Source organism: Procambarus clarkii, chromosome 34, assembly GCF_040958095.1.
Source record: "Procambarus clarkii isolate CNS0578487 chromosome 34, FALCON_Pclarkii_2.0, whole genome shotgun sequence".
NCBI lineage: Eukaryota > Metazoa > Arthropoda > Malacostraca > Decapoda > Cambaridae > Procambarus > Procambarus clarkii.
In genome coordinates, this window is record NC_091183.1 from 17111319 (window position 1) to 17128474 (window position 17156).

Here is a 17156-nt window from a genome sequence, read left to right on the forward strand (position 1 = left end):
TGGGCAAGTTGGAGAAGATACAAAATGAAGCCGTTGGGGGTCGTTGTGAGCCGCTGCTACCTTAATTTTTGCCCACACTTGTCTTGCAGACGTTTCTCTTCCAATAGAGCTAGTGAACTCTAGTCAATGTCTTTCCCTTTGTAACTCATCTGCAATGTATGTACCTTTACCTGACTAAAAAATCTAATCTAAATCTATATCTAATCTATATGCTTAGATATATGCAAATGAGAGAGTAATAGAGCGAAACCTTTAAAATACTGAACAATTTGGAGGATATTGATTCATACAATTTCTTCAAAAGGTCAGATGTAACACGAACAAGGAGCAAAGGTTTCAAGCTCAACAAGCCACAGTGTAGGAGTGACAACAAATGCTTTTTAACCCATACGATTATGATCATGGAAATAAGGTTTCTAAAACAGTAGGCATTCTTCCAAAGCCAGACACTGAACTATGTTCCTCGCCCTAACCTAGTCACTCAGTATTATTCACTCATTTATCTATGTCTTGTCTATTTATGTCTTAAAGGTTAGAAGACGTACATTAGTCAATACAATTGGTGCTTAAAATGTTAAGGATCTCTTGTGAAACACGGGTATTAATAAAAAATTTTATTATGTAAAATAAATAAAAAAGGCCCAAGGGCCATGAAGTAACAAGAATGCAAGGCCGGCACAAGCTGGCGTAAGTAGAGAAGACGGAAGATTCTTCATATTAAAAGACCTTGCTTATCCAAGATGGCAGTCACACCCTGCTTGTCCTGGACAATCACCATATGGAGAAGGACTGTTTACTGTGAAGGGAAGTCCACAAATGCAATGCCAGCATGAGTCAGTCTTGAAGGGTAAACGATGATGGCACCCTCACAGTAACACAAAAGCCGAGCAAGCCCAGTGAGGAAGACCTGTTGATGGGAAGGAGGAGAATTAGAAGGAGGAGAATCACAACAAAATCCACATAGAAACAAAGGAGAGAAAAAAAATAAAGTGGATGTCTTCTTTTTGTATAGACATAATAAATATTGCCATTTGGCTATGTATTTATATGATATATAATAGAATACAGCATAAAACAAAATAAGAGGGGTGGTAGGAGAAGAAAAGATTAGTGTTCAGTGAGAATCCACAAGGTCTTCTCTGAATACTCTATTTTCTTCAAGGCTGTGGGTCCCTACAATTGCACCAGAGGTGGTACACACCCCTATTATTATTTAAACAGGTGAGTACACACACGGTGTTAGCAAACTTAGCCTCCAAACACACACACACACATGGTATCAGCAAACTTAGCCTCCAAACACACACACACACATGGTATCAGCAAGCTTAGCCTCCAAACACACACACACATGGTACCAGCAAGCTTAGCCTCCAAATACACACATGGTATCAGCAAGCTTAGCCTCTAAACACACACACACATACACACATGGTATCAGCAAGCTTAGCCTCCAAACACACACACACATGGTATCAGCAAGCTTAGCCTACAAATACACACATGGTATCAGCAAGCTTAGCCTCCAAACACACACACACACATGGTGTCAGCAAGCTTAGCCTCCAAACACACACACACACATGGTATCAGCAAGCTTAGCCTCCAAACACACACACACACACATGGTATGAGCAAGCTTAGCCTCCAAACACACACACACACATGGTATCAGCAAACTTAGCCTCCAAACACACACACTCACATGGTATCAGCAAGCTTAGCCTCCAAACACACACACACACACACACACACACATGGTACCAGCAAACTTAGCCTCCAAACACACACACACACATGGTATCAGCAAGCTTAGCCTCCAAACACACACACACACATGGTATCAGCAAGCTTAGCCTCCAAATACACACATGGTATCATCAAGCTTAGCCTCTAAACACACACACACACACACAAATGGTATCAGCAAGCTTAGCCTCCAAACACACACACACACACATGGTATCAGCAAGCTTAGCCTCCAAACACACACACACACACACACACACATGGTATCAGCAAGCTTAGCCTCCAAACACACACACACACACACATGGTATCAGCAAGCTTAGCCTCCAAACACACACACACACACATGGTATCAGCAAGCTTAGCCTCCAAACACACACACACACATGGTATCAGCAAACTTAGCCTCCAAACACACACACACACGGTATCAGCAAGCTTAGCCTCCAAACACACACACACACACACATGGTATCAGCAAGCTTAGCCTCCAAACACACACACATACATGGTATCAGCAAGCTTAGCCCCCAAACACAGACACACACGGTATCAGCAAGCTTAGCCTCCAAACACACACACACACACACATGGTATCAGCAAGCTTAGCCTCCAAACACACACACATGGTATCAGCAAGCTTAGCCTCCAAACACACACACACAGAAAATGGGGACATTGAAACAGTTGATAAACTTGATTTCAAGAGAGAGAGGTCACTATGGGGAACTTCAAATTTTTTTTAATAAGTAATTAGGCAGACTTGTTGCTAGACAGGGAAGTAAATTAAATGTATGCCAAATTTTGCAAAATATACAATGAAGGCACACAAACATTCATACCAAAACAGAGATGCAGGGCCAGAAAACAGGATTGGTTCAACAGAAATTGAGAGAGGGCCACAGACCAAAAGACACAAAAATGGAATGAAAGACATTGAAAAACTACAAGCAGATGTCAACAAAGTTTTCGATTGGGCAGCAGAAAATAACATGATGTTTAACAGTGATAAATTTCAGGTATGGCAAAAATGAGGATCTGAAACATAATACAGGGTACAAAACACAATCGAATCTTCCCACAGTAGAAAAACAGCATGTCAAGGATTTGGGAATAATGATGTCCGACGATCTAATGTTTAGGGAGCATAACCAAGCAAATATTGCGTCAGCCAGAAAAATGATCGGATGGATTATGAGAACTTTCAAATCCAGGGATCCCATCACAATGGTTGTACTCTTCAAGTCACTTATGTTGTCCCGTCTCGAGTACTGCTCAGTATTCACTTCCCCCTTCAGAGCAGGAGAGATTGCTGAAATAGAGGGAATACAGAGAACATATACGGCACGCATAGACGAGATAAAACACCTAAATTATTGGGATCGTCTCAAAGCTCTCCAAATGTACTCTCTAGAAAGGAGACGAGAGAGATACCAAATAATATACACATGGAAGATACTGGAGGGCCAGGTCCCAAATCTACACAGCATTATAACAACGTACTGGAGTGAACGATATGGAAAAAAATGCAAGATTGAACCAGTGAAGAGCAGAGGTGCCACAGGCACAATCAGAGAGCACTGTATAAACATCAGAGGTCCGCGGTTGTTCAACGTCCTCCCAGCGACTATAAGAAATATTGCCGGAACAACTGTGGACATCTTCAGGAGAAAACTGGACTGTTTTCTAAGAGAAGTTCCTGATCAGCCAGGCTGTGGTGGGTATGTGGCCCTGCGGGCCGCTCCAAGCAACAGCCTGGTGGACCAAACTCTCACAAGTCGAGCCTGGCCTCGGGCCGGGCTTGGGGAGTAGAAGAGCAGAACCCCATCAAGCAGGCATCAACATAGAAAGAAGCCAAACCCCCAATCATACCAGCGATACAAAGATGCGAGAAACAACTATACAGCAGTAAGGGGAGAGGCAGAAAGAAATGTTTAAAAAGGGATAATGGATAAATGTAAAACAGAACTGGGCCTATTCTACAAATTCATAAACAACAAATTGCAGGTAAAGGATAATATCCAGAGGTTGAAAATAGGAAACAGATTCACAGAAAATGATAATGCAATGTGTGAAACATTAAACCAAAAGTTCCAAAGTGTGTTTATACAAAATGAAATCTTAAGAGAACCAGACACAATAAGAATTTCTGAGAACATCATAGAGCGTATAGAGGTGTCTAGAGATGAAGTGGAAAATATGCTAAAGTAGCTAAGTAAGAACAAAGCAGTTGGTCCAGATGAAGTTTCACCATGGGTTCTGAGAGAATGTGCATCTGAGCTCAGCCTTCCACTTCACCTGATCTTTCAGGCATCCCTGTGTATAGGAGTCATAGCAAACATGTGGAAAAAGGCTAACATAGTTCCAATCTACAAAAGTGGCAACAGGGAAGACCCCACCCCTCTCAGTTATAGACCTGAATCATTGACAAGTGTAACAGTGAAAAGATTGAACAAAAAAAATAATAAAAACTAAATGGGTAGAACACCTGGAGAGAAATTATATAATATCACACAGACAGTATTGTTTTCGATCTGGAAGATCCTGTGTATCGAATTTACTCAGTTTCTATGATTGAGCCACAGAGATTTTAAAGGAAAAAGGTAGTTGGGTCGACTGCATCTATCTAGACATAAAAAAGGCTTTCGACAGAGTTCCACATAAGAGGTTGTTCTGGAAACTAGAAAATTTTGGATGGGTGACAGGTAAGCTTCTAACATGGATGAAAAATTTTCTGACTGATAGAAAAATGAGGGCAGTAATCAGAGGCAATCGGACTGGAGAAGTGTCACAAGTGGAGTACCACAGTACATGCACCAGAAATGTTCATTGTCTACATAAATGATCTACCAGTTGGAATACAGAATTATATAAACATGTTTGCTGATGATGCTAAGATAATGGGATGGATAAGAAATTTAGATGATTGTCATGCCCTTCAAGAAGACCTGGACAAAATAAGTATATGGAGCACCACTTGGCAAATGAAATTTAATGTGAATAAATGCCATGTTATGGAATGTGGAATAGAACATAGATCCCACACAACCTACAAATTATGTGAGAAATCTTTATATAATTCTGATAAAAGAAAGAGGTCTAGGGTTGATTCTAGATAGAAAACTATCACTTGAGGCCCACATAAAGAACGTTGTGTGAGGAGCCTATGCCACGCTTTCTAACTTCAGAATTTTGTTTAAATACATGGATGGCGAAATACTAAAGAAATTGTTCACGAGTTTTGTTCGGCCAAGGCTAGAATATCAGGCGGTTGTTTGGTGCCCATATCTTAAGAAGCACATCAACAAACTGGAAAAGGTGCAAAGACATGCTACTAAGTGGCTCCCAGAACTAAACGGCAAGAGCTATGTGGAGAGGTCAGAGGCATTATATATGCCAAAACTAGAAGACAACAAAAAGAGGTGATAAAATCACTATGTACAAAATAGTAACAGGAATTGATAAAATCGACAGGGAAGATTTCCCGAGACCTGGAACTTCAAGAACAAAAGGTCATAGATTTAAACTAACTAAACAAAGATGCCAAAGAAATATAAAAAAATTTCCTTTCGCATACAGAGTGGTACACGGTTGGAACAAGTTAAGTGAGAAGGTGGTGGCGGCCAAGACCGTCAGTAGTTTCAAAGCATTATATGACAAAGAGTGCCGGGTAGACGGGACACCAAGAGCGTAGCTCTAATCCTGTAACTACACTTAGGTAACTACATTTGGTGTCAGCAAGCTTACCGTCGAAACACACACAAACAGCCTGCCTATTATTCAAGGCCTTCTCTGAGTACTCTCTATTTTCTTCTCTGAGGCTATGGGTCCCTAATCTTGCACCAGAGGTGGTACAACTTTTAAGTTTTTAACTACTGCACTGAACACCTGATTTTGGCAAAGACTTCTTAGTGCAATTGTCAAGGACATAGTTCTGGTATTTTTTTGTTTATAAATATTCAGGTATAGTTAATGTCAAAATGTTTCAAAACTCAACAATTTATATTTCAAAACCATAAAAGTAATGAAAACATTACAAAACATTAAAATAAAGCCTAATTAATTAATTAATAAAATAGCACAACTCTCAGAATGTCTAAAGGTGCTTTGAGCAATGAAGTAGTTAATTTTATATATATAACATTATATATATAATATATATTTACCTGTGACTACTGCTTAGCAAAAATTTGATCTCTGTGAAAATTGGTCTCGTCATTGCTAGGAGATATTTTAAGACCATGATTTGCTGTGGATGGCACTGTAGTCTTCAAGTCATCAATCTAAAAATAGAGGTAATCTTTTAAAATGTAAATTTTGTATAAAAAAAAATGCAAAAATAAATTGCAAGAATAATATGAAGTTATAATACAATTTTTTTTTAATTATTTAAATATTTGTGAGACATTATTAAGAAATGTATGAAGTACAGATTCTCTAAGACCTGATATGTATCTGCTTATGTTCCACCACATTACATTCAGGGCTGAAGAGAAAACACAGCCAGTAAGGTAATGATCACTTAGGATGGACTGGGATGCTACATGTAGGTGGGGGCTAAGCTGCGTGAGGCTAGGATGCCCAGCCTGCATTGTCTAGGCTGGGCTGGGCTAGGCAACACTAGGAAGGAGTCAACAAATCTCTGGAGTGCCTTACTTTTCCTGATATCCTTAAAAAAGCAAGAATGATGCCATTTTATAAAGGAGGCGAGACAGCAGACATAAACAATTAAAGAAAAATATCAAATCTACTTATACTTTCAAAAATATTTGATTTTTTTTTTACAAACATCTCTTCCTACTTTGTAAAATTCAACATGAATAAAAACACACACACACATCCCTAGGAAGCAGCCCATAGCAGCTGTCTAACTCCCAGGTACTTATTTACTGTTAGGTGAACCAGATATAGAGAATAACCACAAAATGCTATCTTTATAAGAACTATCTTGTAAAGCCACTAGTACACGCAGCATTTCAGGCAGGATATATAAAATATTATACATATATATATATATATATATATATATATATATATATATATATATATATATATATATATATATATATATATATATATATATATATAAATATATATATATATATATATATATATATATATATATATATATATATATATATATATATATATATATATATATGAATACATACATACGGGACAAAGAGCCAGAGCTCAACCACCGCAAGCACAACTAGGTGAGTACACACACACACACACACACATTATATATATATGCGAACAAGCCTGAATGGTCCCCAGGACATATGCAACTGAAAACTCAACTGAAGTTATTATATATATATATATATATATATATATATATATATATATATATATATATATATATATATATATATATATTTATATATATATATATATATATATATATATATATATATATATATATATATATATATATATATATATATATATATATATATGAGTGTCAGACCATGGAGGAATGATTTTTTTTAATTTAATTTATATAAAAAATTATTCCTTCTGAAGATGTATTAATATATGAAAGTACTTAAGGAAATTCCTGTTTCAATTCTTCCTCCGTGGTCTGACACTGTCACATTTTTCATCAAGTGTTAATTTTTGTGATTTACACACACGTGGCATGTTTACACACACATTATTTATATTATATATATATATATATATATTATATATATATATATTAAGGGAGCCGGTCGGCCGAGCGGACAGCACGCGGGACTTGTGAGCCTGTGGTCCTGGGTTCGATCCCAGGCGCCGGCGAGAAACAATGGGCAGAGTTTCTTTCACCCTATGCCCCTGTTACCTAGCAGTAAAATAGGTACCTGGGTGTTAGTCAGCTGTCACGGGCTGCTTCCTGGGGGTGGAGGCCTGGTCGAGGACCGGGCCGTGGGGACACTAAAAAGCCCCGAAATCATCTCAAGATAACCTCAAGATATATACATATATATATATATATATATATATATATATATATATATATATATATATATATATATATATATATATATATATATATATATATATATATATGCAATTGACGATCACAAAACACTGATCATTTTATGCGGAAAATCCACAGAGAAATATGAAATGAGGTGAACGTTTCGGCTTTGTTAAAGCCTTTGTCAACACCAGACTGACCTAACGCAACTGATCTAACTGATCCCGTGGTCAGTCTGGTGTTGACAAAGGCTTTAACAAAGCCGAAACGTTCACCTCATTCCATATTTCTCTGTGGATTTTCCGCATATATATATATATATATATATATATATATATATATATATATATATATATATATATTATTAAATATGACCGAAAAAGTAAGATTAATAATTCTAACACGAATTTTCTCAATCTTTCGTACATTACGCTTCACTGTTGGAGGTAAATCAAAAATCACTTCTCCAAAATTCATTTTTATTTCTAGTCTGACGCGACACGGGCGCGTTTCGTAAAACTTATTACATTTTCAAAGACTTCACAAATACACAACTGATTAGAACTTACGTATCTCTGCTATTATATCTAATATAGCTTAGATATAATAGCAGAGATACGTAAGTTCTAATCAGTTGTGTATTTGTGAAGTCTTTGAAAATGTAATAAGTTTTACGAAACGCGCCCGTGTCGCGTCAGACTAGAAATAATAATGAATTTTGGAGAAGTGATTTTTGATTTACCTCCAACAGTGAAGCGTAATGTACGAAAGATTGAGAAAATTCGTGTTAGAATTATTAATCTTACTTTTTCGGTCATATTTAATAATATATGTCTACAGGAAAGACTGCTACCAAAATATACTAATATATATATATATATATATATATATATATATATATATATATATATATATATATATATATATATATGGAACCCTCAACCCTATAAGTGGAGGGTTCCTACATACTCAACCAGTGGTGGTACCCTCTATATATTAATAAAAAGGCAAGGCTATGCTAAATCTTGGCAGGGATTGGCTTGGCTAAGCTGGTCAGGGCTTGGCTAGGGTAGGAAGGACTGGTCATGTTTAAAAGCAAGGTAGGGTTAGGCTAGGCAAGACTAGGTAAGGGTATACTGGGATAGGCTTGGCTACGGTAGGCTAGGAAGAGGTAAACTAGGATAAGCAAGGCTGTGCAAGCACTATGCACAGCTAGAATGAACTATGCTAAGATGGTTTAAGCTGGGCTAGGTTAGGATAAGCTGAGTCATGCAGGGCCCCGATTGACCAGTGGAGTCTAATAGTCTAACCTTCTAGCTAGTTTGCTGACCTAAGAGTGTAAATGCCTAGCCCCTAACCTGAGATATATACAAGAGTTGTTACATTCTTGTACAGCCACTAGTACGAGTAGCGTTTCGGGCAGGTCCCTGGAATACGATCCCCGCCGCGAAGAATCGTTTTTTCATCCAAGTACACATTTTACTGTTGCGTTAAACAGAGGCTACAGTTTAGGATTTGCGCCCAGTAAATCCTCCCAGGCCAGGATACGAACCCATGACATAGCGCTCGCGGAACGCCAGGCGAGTGTCCTACCACTACACCACCTGCTGTAATATTATTATAAAAGAAATATTACTTATTATAATCGTAAATACTAAATACCTGTTGTGTTGATTTAGGGGCGACGACGATCGTGGGATCGGATGCGAGCCACAGGTGGCCTACACCATGCTTTCTAAGGCGTCCCTCTCATAACAAAAACAAATCCGTGCATTCATACACAAACAGAGACCCCGTGGTTATGCGAATACTTGCAATTCTTTTACTTAAAATAATAACAATTAGATTAATAATAATTAACATAATTTTTACTCAAGATTCACAAACATCATTAATACTATTTAAAAAAAAAAATTATAAGACATCTAAAAACAGATATACAGACTTTGTGTGATATTTATTTCAACATTATATATTAATAGAATGTTGAAACTATTATTTTTAAATATTAGGTAGTTTCCAGCTACGTATATCGCATATAAACGTTGCAAAAAGATTTTAGACTGAATTAACACATTACACATTTATGGAGTAATTAACAACAAAACAATCTTTATTTTCATTGCAGAACATATATCAGAGCATACTAGTGACTGATACATTTAAAATAGTGTGATTTTTAAACAATTCGGTTGTAAACCCGCAGAACCGCCTACCCGCCAAAGACGTAACATAAGAAATGGTATATAATTCATTATTTTAAATTACATATATAATCATTAATAATATTCGGCAGCTATCGAGGTTCTCCATAGGTAAATTCCTGTACTCTAACAAGATGCTACTTGCTGTTTAAATTCTTGGAAAATTGTAATGACCAGCGACATAAAATATAACAATGAAATAATAGCAGGTAACTGTAGGTGAACGAAAAATTAAATTCCAAATTGATTAGAAGTTTTTCTAAATATAAAGATCGACCTGAAGGAATTTTATGAATTATGGACTAATTAAACAAAAAAATAGGTAATTTTACTTGAAGAACAGATACCAGAGAATAGTTAGTGAGTACATTTATATTGTATAATGGGAGAAAGCCCCTGGGAGCCGCGAATTAAAATAACCACCTACATTAATTGATAACTAGGAAATAGTATCTGGAAACTTTATCTGAACGAAAACACAATACCAATTTGTTTAGATGTTTTTCTTAATATAAAGATCAACAGTAAGGAATCTTATTCATTATGGACAAATTAACAAAAAAAAACGATAATTTTCATTGAGGACCATATATTAGAGCATACTTAGTCACTTATATATTAAAAGTATTGTGTATTTTGAACCATTGGGGTGGTAAACAAACAGAACGGCCTACCCGAAAAGTCGTAACATAAAATGTTGCATATGTTTGCTAATTTATTATTTGATAAATGATTATTATTAATTTACGACAACTATAGAGGTTTCCCATTAGTTAAATTACTGTAGTCTGACTAAATGCTACTACAAAACATATATAAATCCTGGGAAAGTCACAATGACCAGCGACATTAAAGCATAGAGGGTTAAATAGTAACAGGCAACTGTCGGCGAACGAAAAATTCATTTCCAAATTTATTAGATGTTTTCCTAAATATAAAGATCGATAGGCTGGAATTTTCTGGATTATGGCCTAATTAAGGCAAAAATATATATATTTTTACTTGAAGAACAAATATCAGAGCATAGTCAGTGAGTTATAGAATAATAAGAGTGTGGTATTTCATTGTATAACAGGAGATAGTCCATGGAAGCGAAAATAGACGTAGTTTTACACAAAATAACGTCCAAAAACAGCCGTAGAGTCAAACGGCAAATGTTGACGTTCTTTTTAAGAGGACAGGTTGCGTTGTTAGTGTTGCAACATAAATAATGAATTCTGAATGTTGCAATAATTATAAATGTGTTTGGGTGGTGCAACCCAGAAATAATGTGTTGTATTGCAACGCAGGCTTAATGTGTTGTGTGTGTTGAAACGCTACATCACAGTAATAACATGTTGCAACCCTCGCAGTATGTTTTTTTGTTGAAATCCTGGGTATGAATTTTTTTGTTGAAATACTCTCAACACGTTCTATTTTGCAACACCCACGAAACCTCCAGCTTGTGTTCTAACACTCGCAACATGTTCTTGTGTTCCTATACTTATAACTTTTCATTTCAGTGTTAAAACACTCACAACACTTTATTTATATTTTACAAACTCACAATTTGTTATTGCTATGTTGCAACATTCACATACTTAATTCTTATGCTGCAACACTCATAACTCAGTATTCATATACGTTGCAAAACTCAGATATGCATTCATGTTATGTTTGTGCATTTTTTTCACTATATATGGAATTTCATTTCCATAAAGTTGTCATACAGGATTCTTTCCTCTATAGCATCAGTAAATAAATATAATAAAACATATAATCAATCTGTAACATATTTAAAGGAATTGGCTATAATTACTTTAACTATAACTTTAATATTTCCATGATTACCTTAACTATAACCATAATATTTCCATAAGTACCTTAACTATTGCTATAATATTACATAATTTAGTGAATTTTTTTTTAATTGAGAATGGCATTGAGAATTAATGGCATTGAGAATCTATTCACTAAACTATTCACTGTAGGGAGATAACTTCAAGAAAATCATTGACAAAGTTTAGTGCAAGAATTTGAAACTTGTAAGTTTGTGCAACCCATCCTCCTATTTAGATAGTAGTTTTGTAACAATGTGCACCATAGTACAAAGATTAACGTACTAAGCAATTACATAGAAGAATTGTATACTATTCACTTATTAGAGTCCAAAAAAGAGGCAAATAAACTAACATAAATATTCCTAGGCCTAGACATGAACGGCCATTTGGAAAATAATGTTGTGAGTCATTTATTAATTAACGTTTTTCAAGATGAAGACGAATGGTATTTGCAAATATCTATTCAAGTAACTTTCCCACAACAGACGTTAGGCTAAATGCCCAATAGTTTGAAGCAAGTGATCTATCTCCTTTCTTAAAAATTGGTACCACATTAGCAACCTTCCACGGCTTAGGCACACTGCCTGACTAGTAGTTTATTAAATATGGTAGACAATGGATCGCAAAGCTCCTCTTTGCATTCTTTAAGCACCCTGGCAAACACTTCGTCAGGACTTGGGGAGTTGTTTGGTTTGAGTTTCATTATTTGTTTAATAACATCATTCCTGGTAACTGTTAAATTAGTCACCCTGTTTTCGTCCCCAGCCACATAGACTTGTTCGGCTGAAGGCATAGAGTTAAGTTCTTCCTTAGTAAATACAGATAAAATATTTATTAAAAATACTACTCATATCTTCGTCATTATCCGTTATCTGACATGTCTCAGTTTTTAATGGACCTATCCTTTCCTTTCACTTCATAATTACCTTATATTATCTTTCCTCGTTTCATTACCGAGAATCTTTTCCTTCCTGATTTTGTCTTCTCATGCCTCAAATGTCAATTAAAGATGTATGATGAAATGATTCATTTATGAGTGATGAGTTCTTCATTAAGCAGGAAGCGTCGTGGCCAGACAAGGAGGTTGGACCCGGTGTTCATGCGGTCACCAGTTCGACCTCTTTAATGTCGTCATAGCTTCCTTTTTCCATATATTGACTATAAAATACTTTAGTGTTAATTCAATACTATTTTTCATCTATTTAATCAAATTTTATATGTTTAATCATGTTTTATTTATCAATTTAAGCAAGTTTTATTTATCAATTTAAGCAAGTTTTGTATATTCTCTTTTTATCACATCATCTTTATTTGCTCAGTTATCTGAAGTCCTCATAATAGCAAAATAAGTTCAAGACATTTTTACTTAAGCTTCGGGCAAACATTTAAAACCCAACACAAGAAAAATGTTATCCGTTCTATGCCTCATATACAGTTTATATTTACTTTTTTCTCTGACTTGCGTTCATTACTTAAACATGATATTATGTACAAATGAGCTTTAGGACTCAATATCACCTAAGCGTTAAGCAAGATGAACCACTGTTTATTAGGGTGTTTAAGCTGTTAATGTTTGGCCATAAACAACCTATGCTGAAAAAAATTATTTGTTTAATGAATAAATACTAGGTCGAATAAATCCCAAATATACCTAAATAAATTGGAGAAAATAACTTCGAACAGTTCGCTTTGTTTGACTTTATTGAGAACTACGATGTCTATCAAAAATGTTTTTTTGTTCAATCCCAGAAGGTCTCAGTGATTGGGCACCGTTTTTCCCCCTCCATACTTTCGCATTTTGCAGGGTCGGCGTTCGATCCCCGATGGTCCAAGTGGTTGAGCACCGTTCCTTCACTCCGTCCTCACATCCCAGCCCATCCTAATGTCCCTTCCAAGTGTTATATATTCATACTGGCCTGGCGCTTTCACCTCAACATTTCCTTACCTTACATCCTCTTCTCATAGAGATTCATTTTCTTCCGACTTTCTCCTTCACACGCCTGAATTGTCAGTTGATGATGTATGGTGAAGTGGATGAATGTATGACTGCTGAGTTCTTCATTAAGCAGGAAGAGTCGTGGCGAGACAGGGAGGTTGGACCCGGTGTTCACGCGATCACCAGTTCGAGCTCCTGTACGGCATCTTCCTTTTAACATATATTCCCCAAATAATACTTTAGTTCAAATTATTGAGTCCTATTTTTTCATCCATTTAATTAATCCCCCTTAAGTATTTATTATTTTTATATATCTAAACCAAAAAAAGGTTATACATCTATTTATCACGTTTAAATTATTTCCTTAATAATCATGTATTTATTAATCCATTCAAATTTCTTAGATTCTTTTTTACCTGTATTTACATTCTTAATCACCTTATAAACCATTTAATGGCATCGGATTTAGTTATTAAATCATTTTTATTATTTTACAATTACATTCCATGAAAGTAATTATGTCTACTAATTAAATTCAAATATAAAGAATTAAGTAGACAAGTATGCGAGTATTAGGGAATAAAGTGTTCAAAGAATTGCAACACTCAAGTATGTGAGAGTTAAGTAATGAGGTGCTGTAAGTTTTGCAACACAATAATAATGTATTGTTAGTGTTGCAACGCACATATAAAATATTATGAGAGTTGCAATACATACATTTTTTTGACAGTTGCAACATCGAAATAACGTGCAGGTGTTTCAACATCAAAATAACGTGTTGTCCGAGTTGCATCATCAATAAAACGTGTTGTGAGTGTTGCAACTAGCAACATCTCGTTTCTGTGTTGCAACACTTGCAACATGTGTGCATTCGTCTTATGTCGGTGTATTTTTGTTTCTCTATATGAAGACTTACATTTCCAGCAAGGTTGTCTCTCAGTATTTTTTCCTATCTATTTTCAATAAAGAAATATACAATCTATTTACACACTATACACTATTAAACATTATATACATTCACCATCAACACACTCAGAACTCCGCGAGTCGAGTGTCAGCTGCCACACCCAGCCAGTCTCCCTCACTCTTCCAACATCTTACTCGCCAACATTGCTTCTCCCACCATACTGTTATTGTTTTTATTACACTATTTATACATGTTATGTATACCTGTCTACATGTTTTATTTACCAGAACTATGCAAGTAAGCCGGTATTGTGTCCAAACAGTACACTGGCTACCATACACTACATGAGAAATCACACAGCAGCCAGCAGACGACGCAACGATTATGTCACCTTCCTCACCAAAATAGCTCCTCACAACATACTCCTCGTGCTGTTATTACACTATATATACATACATTGTATATACCCATGAACAAATGTGTTCACCATACCGAACCACTAAGCTAGTATGATGAGCAAAACAAAAGTGGCTGCCACAAACAGTGAGGCTACCTCGATTCTCTCCCTCCCTCCCTCCTCGCCACAAATCCTCCTTCCACAATACTACGCACAGTGCTATTTATCACCACACTCCTGCTGTTATCACAATACTGGTCACTAAATTCTGTAAATACATAATTGTACACAAGTTTATTTTGTAAAGGAACCTAAGAAGTCGTTTGAAGATTCCTAGATGGACGAAATAATGCTGTGGTGCTGTGATTAGCGCTGTGAACATCGTGAACAGCATTGATACACTGATATTTGAACATTGTACACAGTCATTGTCACACTCAGGCACTTCTGTAATATTATCATGGCTAAATAATACAATTTATATACACATATATATATATATATATATATATATATATATATATATATATATATATATATATATATATATATATATATATATATATATATATATATATATATATATATATATATATATATATATATATGCGAACAAGCCTGAATGGTCCCCAGGACTATATGCGAATGAAAACTCACACCCCAGAAGTGACTCGAACCCTTACTCCCAGGAGCAACGCAACTGGTAACTACAGGGCGCCTTAATCCACTTGACCATCACAGCCGTCAAAAGGAAGTGATAGCCGAGGCTATTTGAGCCACTCCCCCGACGGCAACTCGGATGGTAATTTTGGGCATAGCATTTCTCCAAATCACCTCATTCTTTGGGGCACACGTGAGGAACACAAATGCGAACAAGCCTGAATGGTCCCAAGGACTATATGCGAATGAAAACTCACACCCCAGAAGTGACTCGAACCCATACTCCCAGGAGCAACGCAACTGGTAACTACAGGGCGCCTTAATCCACTTGACCATCACGGCCGTCAAAAGGAAGTGATAGCCGAGGCTATTTGAGCCACTTCCCCGACGGCAACTCGGATGGTAATCTTGGGCATAGCATTTCACCAAATCACCTCATTCTTTGGGGCACACGTGAGGAACACAAATGCGAACAAGCCTGAATGGTCCCCAGGACTATATGCGAATGAAAACTCACACCCCAGAAGTGACTCGAACCCATACTCCCAGAAGCAACGCAACTGGTAACTACAGGGCGCCTTAATCCACTTGACCATCACGGCCGTCAAAAGGAAGTGATAGCCGAGGCTATTTGAGCCACTTCCTCGACGGCAACTCGGATGGTAATCTTGGGCATAGCATTTCACCAAATCACCTCATTCTTTGGGGCACACGTGAGGAACACAAATGCGAACAAGCCTGAATGGTCCCCAGGACTATATGCGAATGAAAACTCACACCCCAGAAGTGACTCGAACCCATACTCCCAGGAGCAACGCAACTGGTAACTACAGGGCGCCTTAATCCACTTGACCATCACGGCCGTCAAAAGGAAGTGATAGCCGAGGCTATTTGAGCCACTTCCCCGACGGCAACTCGGATGGTAATCTTGGGCATAGCATTTCAACAAATCACCTAATTCTTTGGGGCACACGTGAGGAACACAAATGTGAACAAGCCTGAATGGTCCCCAGGACTATATGTGAATGAAAACTCACACCCCAGAAGTGACTCGATCCCATACTCCCAGGAGCAACGCAACTGGTAACTACAGGGCGCCTTAATCCACTTGACCATCACGGCCGTCAAAAGGAAGTGATAGCCGAGGCTATTTGAGCCACTTCCCCGACGGCAACTCGGATGGTAATCTTGGGCATAGCATTTCACCAAATCACCTCATTCTTTGGGGCACACGTGAGGAACACAAATGCGAATAAGCCTGAATGGTCCCCAGGACTATATGCGAATGAAAACTCACACCCCAGAAGTGACTCGAACCCATACTCCCAGGAGCAACGCAACTGGTAACTACAGGGCGCCATAATCCACTTGACCATCACGGACTGAGTTTTCCCATATAACAGGAACCGATGAAAGAGCATTAGAGGTCCCACACTATCTCATTGCCTGGGAGAGGATTGGAGTTCTGGTTGGGTAAATTCCCCAGAATTCCTACCTCTTTCATGGCTTTGAAGTATG

At 37.0% G+C, this 17156-nt stretch overlaps 1 long non-coding RNA gene across 1 annotated transcript; it reads right to left on the reverse strand.

Annotated features, from left to right (window-relative positions):
- Nucleotides 1–601: 601 nt before the first annotated feature.
- On the reverse strand, nucleotides 602–9485 carry LOC138370960 (uncharacterized). Its single transcript, XR_011230274.1, has 3 exons — nucleotides 9377–9485; nucleotides 5916–6032; nucleotides 602–907 (listed from the first exon to the last, which is right to left on the reverse strand). It is a non-coding gene; the product is annotated as an uncharacterized lncRNA (long non-coding RNA).
- Between the last annotated feature and the right edge of the window lie 7671 nt (nucleotides 9486–17156).